The sequence below is a fragment of the Perognathus longimembris genome, unplaced genomic scaffold, assembly GCF_023159225.1.
Source record: "Perognathus longimembris pacificus isolate PPM17 unplaced genomic scaffold, ASM2315922v1 HiC_scaffold_45, whole genome shotgun sequence".
In the NCBI taxonomy this organism is placed as follows: domain Eukaryota; kingdom Metazoa; phylum Chordata; class Mammalia; order Rodentia; family Heteromyidae; genus Perognathus; species Perognathus longimembris.
In genome coordinates this window covers 238,745-251,540 of record NW_025959823.1, presented here as the reverse complement: position 1 = coordinate 251,540, position 12,796 = coordinate 238,745, and positions in this window count along the sequence as shown.

Here is a 12,796-nt window from a genome sequence, read left to right as displayed (position 1 = left end):
AATGGAGTAGAATTTTCTAGAATAGAATAGAATACAATAATAAAAGAGTAGAATATTCTAGAAGAGAATAGAATGGAGTTGAATATTCTAGAATAGAATGGAATATACTAGAATTAAATGGAGTAGAATATTGGATAATAGAATGGAATCGATTGGAGAAGAATATTGAAGAATAGAATGGAATTGAATGGAGTAGAATATTCCAGAGTATTCTAGAATAGAATGGAATAGAATAGAATAGAATGGAGTAGAATATTCTACAATAGAATACAAGGTAGTAGAATATTCTAGAATAGAATAGAATGAATTAGAATGGAGTAGAATATTCTAGAATTTTATACAATGGAGTAGAGTATTCTAGAATAGAATAGAATGGAGTAGAATATTCTAGAAGAGAATAGAACAGAATAGAGTGGAGTAGAATATTCTAGAATAGAATAGAATAGAATGGAATGGAGTAGAATATTCTGGAATAGAATAGAATACAATAAAATAGGAGTAGAATATTCTAGAAGAGAATAGAATGGAGTTGAATATTCTAGAATAGAATGTAATATAATAGAATAAAATGGAGAAGAATATTCGATAATAGAATGGAATCTATTGGAGAAGAATATTCAAGAATAGAATGGAATTGAATGGAGTAGAATATTCTAGAATAGAATATAATACAATAAAATAGGAGTAGAATATTCTAGAATAGAATAGAATGGAGTAGAATATTCTAGAATTGAAAAGAATATAATAGAATAAAAATGGAGTAGAATATTCGACAATAGAATGGAATCGATTGGAGAAGAATATTCAAGAATATAATGGAATTGAATGGAGTAGAATATTCCAGAGTATTCTAGAATAGAATGGAATAGAATAGAATAGAATAGAGTAGAATATTGTACAATAGAATACAAGGTAGTAGAATATTCTAGAATAGAATAGAATGGAATAGAATGGAGTAGAATATTCTAGAATCTTATAGAATGGAGTAGAATATTCTAGAATAGAATAGAATGGATTAGAATATTCTAGAAGAGAATAGAATAGAATAGAATGGAGTAGAATATTCTAGAATAGAATAGAATAGAATGGAATGGAGTAGAATATTCTAGAATAGAATAGAATAGAATGGAATGGAGTAGAATATTCTAGAATAGAATAGAATACAATAAAATAGGAGTAGAATATTCTAGAAGAGAATAGAATGGAGTTGAATATTCTAGAATAGAATGGAATATAATAGAATAAAATGGAGAAGAATATTCGATAATAGAATGGAGTAGATTGGAGAAGAATATTCAGGAATAGAAGGGAATTGAATGGAGTAGAATATTCCAGAGTATTCTAGAATAGAATGGAATAGAATAGAATAGAATGGAGTAGAATATTCGACAATAGAATACAAGGTAGTAGAATATTCTAGAATAGAATAGAATAGAATAGAATAGAATAGAATAGAATACAATAGAATGGAGTAGAATATTCAAGAATTGAATACAATACAATATAATGGAGTAGAATATTCAAGAATTGAATACAATACAACAGAATAAAATGGAGTAGAATACTCTATAATAGAATGGAATATATTGGAGAAGAATATTCAAGAATAGAATGGAATTTAATGGAGTAGAATATTCCAGAGTATTCTAGAATAGAATGGTGTAGAATAGAATAGAATGGAGTAGAATATTTTAGAATTTTATAGAATGGAGTAGAATATACTAGAATAGAATAGAATACAATAGAATAAAATGCAGTAGAATATTCGATAATAGAATGGAATAGATTGGAGAAGAATATTCAAGAATACACTGGAATAGAATGGAGTAGAATATTACAGAGTATTCTAGATTAGAATGGAATAGAATAGAATAGAATCGATTAGAATATTCTACAATATAATACAAGGAAATAGAATATTCTAGAATGGAATTGAATGGAATAGAATGGATAGAATATCCCAGAATAGAGTAGAATACAATAAAATAAAATGGAGTACAATATTCGATAATAGAATGGAATCGATTGGAGAAGAATATTCAGGAATAGAAGGGAATTGAATGGAGTAGAATATTCCAGAGTATTCTAGAATAGAATGGAATAGAATAGAATAGAATGGAGTAGAATATTCGACAATAGAATACAAGGTAGTAGAATATTCTAGAATAGAATAGAATGGAATAGAATGGAGTACAATATTCTAGAGTAGAATAGAATACAAAAAAATAAAATGGAGTATAATATTCGATAATATAATGGAATCGATTGGAGAAGAATATTCAAGAATAGAATGGAATTGAATGGAGTAGAATATTCTACAATAGAATACAAGGTAGTAGAATATTCTAGAATAGAATAGAATGAATTGAAAGGAGTAGAATATTCTAGAATAGAATAGAATACAATAAAATTAAATGGAGTAGAATGTTCGATAATAGAATGGAATCGATTGCAAAAGAATATTCAAGAATAGAATGGAATTGAATGGAGTAGAATATTCTAGAGTATTCTAGAATAGAATGGAATAGAATAGAATAGAATGGAGTAGAATATTCTAGAATTTTATAGAATGGAGTAGAATATTCAAGAATAGAATAGAATGGAGTAGAATATTCTAGAATAGATTAGAATAGAAGGGAGTAGAATATTCTAGAATAGAATAGAATAGAATGGAATGGAGTAGAATATTCTAGAATAGAATAGAATACAATAAATAAAGAGTAGAATATTCTAGAAGAGAATAGAATGGAGTTGAATATTCTAGAATAGAATGGTATATAATAGAATAAAATCCAGTAGAATATGGGATAATAGAATGGAATCGATTGGAGAAGAATATTCAAGAATAGAATGGAATTGAATGGAGTAAAATATTCCAGAGTATTCTAGAATAGAATGGAATAGAATAGAATAGAATCGAGTAGAATATTCTACAATAGAATACAAGGTAGTAGAATATTCTAGAATAGAATAGAATGGAATAGAATGGAGTAGAATATTCTAGAATTTTATAGAATGGAGTAGAGTGTTCTAGAATAGAATAGAATGGAGTATAATATTCTAGAAGAGGATAGAATAGAATAGAATGGAGTAGAATATTCTAGAATAGAATAGAATAGAATGGAATGGAGTAGAATATTCTAGAATAGAATAGAATACAATAAAGTAGGAGTAGAAAATTCTAGAAGAGAATAGAATGGAGTTGAATATTCTAGAATAGAATGGAATATAATAGAATAAAATGGAGAAGAATATTCGATAATAGAATGGAATCTATAGGAGAAGAATATTCAAGAATAGAATTTAATTGAATGGAGTAGAATATTCCAGAGTATTCTAGAATAGAATGGAATAGAATAGAATAGAATGGAGTAGAATATTCTAGAATTTTATAGAATGAAGTAGAATATTCTGGAATAGAATAGAATACAATAAAATAGGAGTAGAGTACTCTAGAATAGAATAGAATGGAGTAGAATATTCTAGAATAGAATAGAATACAATAAAATAAAATGGAGTAGAATATTCGATAATATAATGGAATCGATTTTAGAAGAATATTCAAGAATAGAATGGAATTGAATGGAGTAGAATATTCGACAATAGATTACAAGGTAGTAGAATATTCTAGAATAGAATAGAATGGTGTAGAATATTCTAGAATTTTATAGAATGGAGTAGAATATTCTAGAATAGAATAGAATGGATTAGAATATTCTAGAAGAGAATAGAATAGAATACAATGGAGTAGAGTATTCTAGAATAGAATAGAATAGAATGGAATGGAGTAGAATATTCTAGAATAGAATAGAATACAATAAAATTGGAGTAGAATATTCTAGAAGAGAATAGAATGGAGTTGAATATTCTAGAATAGAATGTAATATAATAGAATAAAATGGAGAAGAATATTTGATAATAGAATGGAGTAGATTGGAGAAGAATATTCAAGAATGGAATGGAATTGAATGAAGTAGAATATTCCAGAGTATTCTAGAATAGAATGGAATAGAATAGAATAGAATGGAGTAGAATATTGTACAATAGAATACAAGGTAGTAGAATAGAATAGAATAGAATAGAATAGAATAGAATAGAATAGAAATAGATAGACTGGAGTAGAATGTTCTAGAATTGAATAGAATACAACAGAATAAAATGGAGTAGAATATTCGATAATAGAATGGAATCTATTGGAGAAGAATATTCAAGAATAGAATGGAATTGAATGGAGTAGAATATTCTAGAGTATTCTAGAATAGAATGGTTTAGAATAGAATAGAATGGAGTAGAATATTTTAGAATTTTATAGAATTGAGTAGAATAATCTAGAAAAGAATAGAATACAATAGAATAAAATGGAGTAGAATATTCGATAGTAGAAGAATATTCAAAAATAGAATGGAATTGAATGGAGTAGATTATTACAGAGTATTCTAGAATAGAATGGAATAGAATAGAATAGAATGGAGTAGAATATTCTACAATATAATACAAGGTAGTAGAATATTCTAGAATAGAATTGAATGGAGTAGAATGGAGTAGAATATCCCAGAATCGAGTAGAATACAATAAAATAAAACGGAGTAGAATATTCGATAATAGAATGGAATCTATTCTACTCCATTTTATTCTATTCTAGAATATTCTACTTCATTCCATTCTATTCTAGAATATTCTACTCCAACCTATTCTATTTTATTCTATTCTAGAATATTCTATTCAAGAATATTCTATTCTATTCTATTCTAGAATATCCTACTCCATTCTATTCTATTCTATTCTATTCTAGAATATCGAACTCCATTCTAGTCTATTCTATTCTATTCTATTCTATAATATTCAACTCCAATCTATTCTTTTCTAGAATATTGTACTCCATTCGATTCCATTCTATTATATTCTAGAATATTCTACTACCTTGTATTCTATTGTAGAATATTCTACTCCATTCTATTCTATTCTATTCCATTCTATTCTAGAATACTCCGGAATATTCTACTCCACTCAATTCCATTCTATTCTTGAATATTCTTCTCCAATCGATTCCATTCTATTATCGAATATTCTACTCCATTTTATTCTATTGTATTCTATTCTATTCTAGAATATTCTACTCCATTCTATAAAATTCTAGAATATTCTACTCCATTCTATTATATTCCATTCTATTCTAGAATACTCTGGAATATTCTTCTCCATTCAATTCCATTCCATTCTTGAAAATTCTTCTGCAATCAGTTCCATTCTATTATCGAATATTCTACTCCATTTTATTCTATTGTATTCTATTCAATTCTAGAATATTCTACTCCATTCTATTCTATTCTATTCTATTCTAGAATATTCTACTACCTTGTAATCTATTGTTGAATATTCTACTCCATTCTATTCTATTCTATTCCATTCTATTCTAGAATACTCTGGAATATTCTACTCCATTCAATTCCATTCTATACTTGAATATTCTACTCCAATCGATTCCATTCCATTATCGAATATTCTACTCCATTTTATTCTATTTTATTCTGTTCTATTCTAGAATATTCTACTCCATTCTATAAAATTCTAGAATATTCTACTCCATTCTATTCTATTCTATTCCATTCTATTCTAGAATACCCTGGAATATTCTACTACATTCAATTCCATTCTATTCTTGAATATTGTTCTCCAATCGATTCCATTCTATTATCAAATATTCTACTCCATTTTATTCTATTGTATTCTATTCAATTCTAGAATATTCTACTCCATTCTATTCTATTCTATTCTATTCTATTCTATTCTATTCTAGAATATTATACTACCTTGTATTCCATTGTAGTATATTCTACTCCATTCTTTTCTATTCTATTCCATTCTATTCTAGAAGAGAATCAAATAGAATAGAATGGAATGGTGTAGAATATGCGAGATTCAAATTGAATAGTGTAGAATGGATTCGAATATTCTAGAATAAAATGGAATCAAATCTAATCGAATGAACAGAAGAGAATACAATAGAATGGAGTAGAATATTCTAGAATAGAGTACAATAGAATAGGTGTAGAATATTCTAGAATAGAATGGAATGATATGAAATGGAATGGAGTAGAAATCCTACTCCATTCTACTCCATTCTAATCTATCCTAGAATATTCTACTCCATTCTATTCTATTCTATTCTATTCTAGAATTTTCTACTCCATTCAATTCAATTGTATTCCATTCCATTCTTGAATATTCTGGAATATTCTACTCCATTCTATTCCATTCAATTCTAGAATATTCTACTCCATTCTATTCTATTCCATTCCATTCCATTCTAGAATATTCTACTCCATTCTATTCTATTATATTCCAGATTATTCTACTCCACTCTACTCCATTCTATTCTATTCTAGAATATTCTACTGCATTCTATTTTATTCTAGAATATTCTACTCCATTCTCTTCTATTGCATTCTATTCCATTCCATTCTAGAATATTCTACTCCATTCTATTCTACTCTAGCTCTATTATGTACTCAAATCCATTGTGACCTCACATTCATTACAACTTCGTGCCCATTTGGCTTCACATAAATTCCGTCCTCATATCAGTTAGGACCTTGGCCTACTGTGAACAAAAACTCACTATGTCCTCACATTCACTCTCCCCTCACACACATTAGACACATATTCACTGTCACATCACAATGATTTCAATGCATTGTGAACTCACACACACTATGACCTCACATCTGTCAGGAAGTAGGCATGCTGAGTTTAAGTTACTTCTTTCAACCCTCCTAGTGCCGCTTCCTAGGTGGAGGGAATTCTCCACTCCATGATGAAAAGCCTAGAGGTGAGAGAGGCATTTCATTGAATGCAGGTGCATTCTACATCATGCCCATTGTCCCTTCACTCTTCTGATTAAGACCTCAAATCCATTTAACGTTACACACATGGTGTGTGTGTGGGGGGGGGGGGGGGGGTCCTGCTCATTGTGACCTCAGCTCATTTGTATTTAACAACCACAAACACATTTTGACACTACAAACAATAGGACTTTAGTATAGTTTGGTCTTACACTCTCCGAATCTCACACTGATTTTGTCAACTTTCCCAGTTTGAACTACATATCCATTAGGTATACATCTATTATGAAACACAATTTTTGACATCACACACATTGTGAACTCACAATTGTTTCTATGTTCTATCCATTATGACCTCACACCCATGATTACTTATAAAATCTGAGGATCTCACATCTACTATGTCTTCATGCCCATGTGGTATCATGCCCATTTTGACCACATTTCACACTCATGCTTCACTCCCATGGTGACCCTGCATTCACTGTGACTACATGGATATTAGCACCTCCCACCCCTTAGGATATCATACACATCGTGTCCTAGTTCCCATTGTGGCTTCACATCAACTAATACCTAACACCCATTGTGACCTCACACTCATTGTGACTTCACACACATAAGAGAGTCACTCATTAGGATATTATACCCATACCCTCAATTGGACCTGACACCCACAGTAATATTACCTATTAAGATTCATGCCAATTGTGATAGTATACAAAATACCTATTAGGACCTAATACCCATTGGGACTACAAACCCATTGGGACCACATGCACATTAAAATCTCACACCCATTGGGACCCTTGCCCATTTGAAATTCAACACCCATTTTGACCTCATGTCCAGTGGGACCTCAAACACTTGATAGGACCTCATGCCTATTGACCAACACCCACCAGGGCCTCATGGCCATTATGACAGCATGTGTGACCTTACACCAACTTGTACACTGTCACACACATTGTCATTCCAAATCAGTTATGACCACAAGCCTCTTGGGATCACACACCCATGCAACCTTATGCCAATTATGACTTAAGGTACCTACTTATTGTGACCTCAAACCCTGTACCACCTCACACTCATTAGGAATAATGGTCACTGTGAACTCAAATATTAAGACGTGACATCCATTGTTACTTCAAACTTCTCATTAGAAATATAAACATTTTTTACTTCATACCCATTAGGATCATGTGCTCATACGGATCTAACACGCATTGTGACTTCATACCCAGGTGACTTCACAACCAGTAGCAGCAAAGGCTATTTGATCTCACTCACAGTGATCGCCTATCCATTAGGACTATAACCCCATTGACCTCAGGCCTATTAAGATCTTATTCTCATTGTGGATTTACAAACACCATTGGGACCTGACAGCCATTGTGACCTCACAACTATTGTGACAGCATATTCAGTGTAAACTTATTAGATCCTTACACCCCTGTGTGGGAAGAATCACACCAAGAAGAACTTTATACAACTTTTGACCTCATATTCAGTGTGATCTTATACTCATTAGACGTTACAAATATGAGGATCTTACACACCCATTGAGATCTTGTGCCCATCATAACTTCATATCCACTGTGTCATCATGAAGATTTGGACCTCATACCCATTGTGACCTCACACACTACATCCTCACACCCACTATAAACCCTCTGTGACTTAACATCATGTAATCTAAGATTTAAGCCCTCTGAATCCTCAGGTTCTATTAGGAACTCACCTGCATTATGTATTCACATCTATTATGACCTCATTCAGCTGTGGCCTCACATCTTTGTGACTCCACATTCGCTATGATATTACAGCCAATATGACCACATTCTCATTGTGACCTCACACCCACTATAATCTCACAAACATTATACCTCATATACATTGTGATTTCATAACATTATAATCTCTCATCCATTAGGGCTACACACCATTTGACCTCAAGACATCTAGTATTTCACACAGTGGTGAACTTACCCTACTAAAACTTAACCCTCATTTTTAACTCACACCCATTATTATTAAATTCCCAGTGTGAGCCCAACTCCATTACAACCTATGATCATTCTGATCTCATGCCCACTGTGATCTCTCCTCAATAAGGATTGTGATCAGTTGTGATCTCTCATTTATTGGGACCTCTTCATTATTAATAACTCATGCCCATTAATAGTTTGACCATAAACATTTCTTTGGACCTGATATTCATTTTGATCTAGTACCTTCATTAGAAGGTCACACCTCGTGACCTCATGCCCATTGTGATCGTGAAACTTCCATTTGGTTCTCATGTCCAGTGACCTCCTACCCACTGTAAACTCACATTCCGCATTACGACCTCACATCCATGAAAATATCATATTTATGACATCATATACATTTTGACCTCACATATATTAGGCTCTCACACCAGTTGTGACCTAACACACATTGTGCCTTTAATCTCACTGTGCCCTCACATTCAATATTCATATTCATTGTACCCTCATACCCCATTTGAACCCTACAGCCATTTTCACTCCTGATCATTATGGACACACACCAATTGTGATGTGACCTCACACTCATTGTGCCTTCAATCTCACTGTGAACTCATATTCCATATTTTTATAGTGATCTCTCACCTCTATTAGGACCTCATATCTACTGTAACATAATGCTCATTAGAATTTCATACTCACTGTTACCTCAGTGCTTTGAGACCTGACATCTACTATAACTTTATGCTCATTAGGACTCATACCATTGTGACCTCACAAACACTAGGATCTGATTTACATCTTGTCGTCACACCAATTATGGTTTACATCTATTAGGATTTCATGCCCATTGTGATCCCACATCTATTGTGAGTCCATTAAGTTCAAGCACATTGTAACCTTATACAATTTGTGAACTCACTGTCATTATGACTTCACACAAATTCAAACCTCACACCCTTTGTGACCACACATCAATTGTGATTTCATATCTGTTATGACCTCATGCCCATTGAGAACTAACACTTGGTAGTACCTTTGACAATATGGACCTCATAAATATTGTGACCTCACACATATTATGACCTAACACTCATTGTAGCCTAACACACATTAGTACCTAACACACGCTATTATACCTCAGGCCCATGTTGCCTCACACTGTTTAGGACATCATACCACTTGTAATCTCACACCCATTGTGATATCACACCCCCATTAGCATTATTTTCCTTACTATGTATAGGACCTCGAATACAATGTGCCTTAATGGCAATGTGATGTCACACCTCATACACACCCTCAATTAATAACACAGGGCCATTTTGGACTAAAACAAATTAGGAACTCACACTGGTTTTGATCTCATATCCACAGTGACTTCATGCATATTACTCATTTGGACCTCATATATAGAATGACCTTTTGCATATTGGGAGCATGCACAGTACTTTGTGACCTCACCTCCAACCATGGTCTCATACCCTGTAACAATTTAGGACCTGAGACCCAATGACACAATACCCATTTGGGATCTTATGAACTTCTTGAGTTATATTCATTGTGGTCTCACACTCCCTAGTAGAAACTCATATTCATTGGCACCTCATACCCATTAACACCTCATAACTCATCAGCACCACATGCTAATCATGACCACATGTCCATTGTGAGCACCCACTCATTAGGATCTCTTGGTTGGTGTGAACCTCTATCCATTGTGAAATCACACTTTTTAAGACCTCAAACCTCATACGCCTTGTGAACTCACATCCACTACAACCTTAAGCCTATTATATTCTCAACCCCACTGCACTATCACATCAATTCAGACTACACACTGTAATCTCACACTAATTAGTACTCCACTCTGATTATGATGTCACATTCATTTGTGAACTCATGACCATTAACATTTCAAACCCATTATGACCTCCAAAAATACAGTCACCACAAACACTCTATTAAGAACTCATGCCCCCATTATGACTCTACACTCACTGACACTTCATGTCCATTAGGACCTCATGTCCACTATAACATTACACCTTTTAAAACTTATTAGGACCTCCTGTTATTGTACCTCTCATACAAATTAGGAGTTTATGCTCTTTGCAAAACCACATCAATTATGACAACACTCATTAGGTCTTCATACTCTTTGGACCCCACACCAATTTGAAATTCACACTTATTGTCTTCTTCTACCTTTTGTGACTTCACAAATGTCAGGACCTCTTCCTAGTCAAAAGCTCACAACTATTTTCATGGCCATTATAACCTCTTGCCAAACATGTTCTGACACCACTAGGACCTTGCCCACCATGACATTCGCCACTCCCATTAAGGCCTCAAAATTCATTGGACTCTCACACTCATTGAACCTCACTCATAGTGACTTTATGACCATTATTGGTTCATACCTCTGTGACTCATGACAAATGTAACCTTGCCATTGTGACTTCACACACCCCTTTAGAATTCACAGCACCTTAGACCCCATAGTCATTGCACCATACAACATAAGCCTTAGTTCCCATTGTTACCTCTCATTTATTGTGATACAGCCCTCTAGGCTTATACTCCTATTAGAAGTTAATACTTATTTTGTACTCATGCTCATGTTGATCTAACACCTACTGTAATCTTTGTCTTAACATTTACTAGACCCTCATATGCATTATGGCTTCATATCCATTAGGACTTTAGAAGCATAGTGATCTCACACCCCTAAAAACCATCGCTTTATACAACCTATTAGAAGCTCATGCCCATTGTGAACTCACACACAATGCTACCTCACAGCCATTAGGACCTCAGTAACTTGAGCACTGCACACACTGTGGCTCACAACCTTTGAGATCTCAAAATGTGTCCCTCACAGCCATTGAGACTACACACTCTCATTAGAACTTCACAATTACTATACCTAATGTTACTTCATCACGACTGGGAACAGTTTCTCATTGTGACATGTTCATTATAACCTAACAATTCCTATGATTTCATAGCTCTTTTATGTACTCACACCCATTTTGACCTCACACTCATTATAATTTCATGCGCATTGGCTTCACATCAATTGTGATCTCATATCAGTTAGGACATTGGCCTACTGTGAACTCAACCTCACTATGTCCTCACATTCACTGTCCACTCACACCCATTAGACCGTATACATTGTCATATGACAATGTTTAGGACCTCAATGCATTGTGAACTCATGCACTGTGACCTCACATATATCAGGACCTCCTAATGTGATAGGGAGGCTGAGTCTAAGTCACTTCTTGCAGCCATCCTAGTGCTTCTTACTATGTGGAGGGAATTCTCCCCTAAGTGATGAAAAGCCTAGTGGTGAGACAGGCAATTCATTGAATGCAAGTCCCCAGCACAAGGTGAGCTAGTAGGCCTCTGCTTCAGAAAAGTGCAGATGTCATAGCATTAGGAAAGCTTTGTATGTAGAAAATGCTCTGATTCTGCCTTAACTTCCTAAATGGCTTGAATCATCCACCTCTGTGTGGCCTGACTGGGAATAAGGCAGAGGACCCCGCTGATGTAAGAGGACTTCCGATCACTTGGGAAAGGGAGCGGGAGAGAGTACGAAAAGTATCCCTCGGGAGTAAAATTTTATGGGACAAGATAACAGCTGCATGCTATACATGCAGGCCCTCAAAGGGATACTTCGTGCCCAGGGAGTGAAAGTTGGCATTGAGGAAGCATGCCCCTGGTTCCAATAGTAAAGGCCATTAACTTAGAAGTTTGGCAAAAAAAATAAGAAAAAGGGGGCTGTGGATATGGCCTAGTGGCAAGAGTGCTTACCTCCTCTATATGAAGCCCTGGGTTCAATAGTTCAGCACCACATATAGAGAAAACGGATAGAAGTGGCACTGTGATTCAAGTGTGCTACCCTTGAGCAAAAAGAAGCGAGAGACAGTGCTCAGGCCCTGAGTCTAAGCCCCA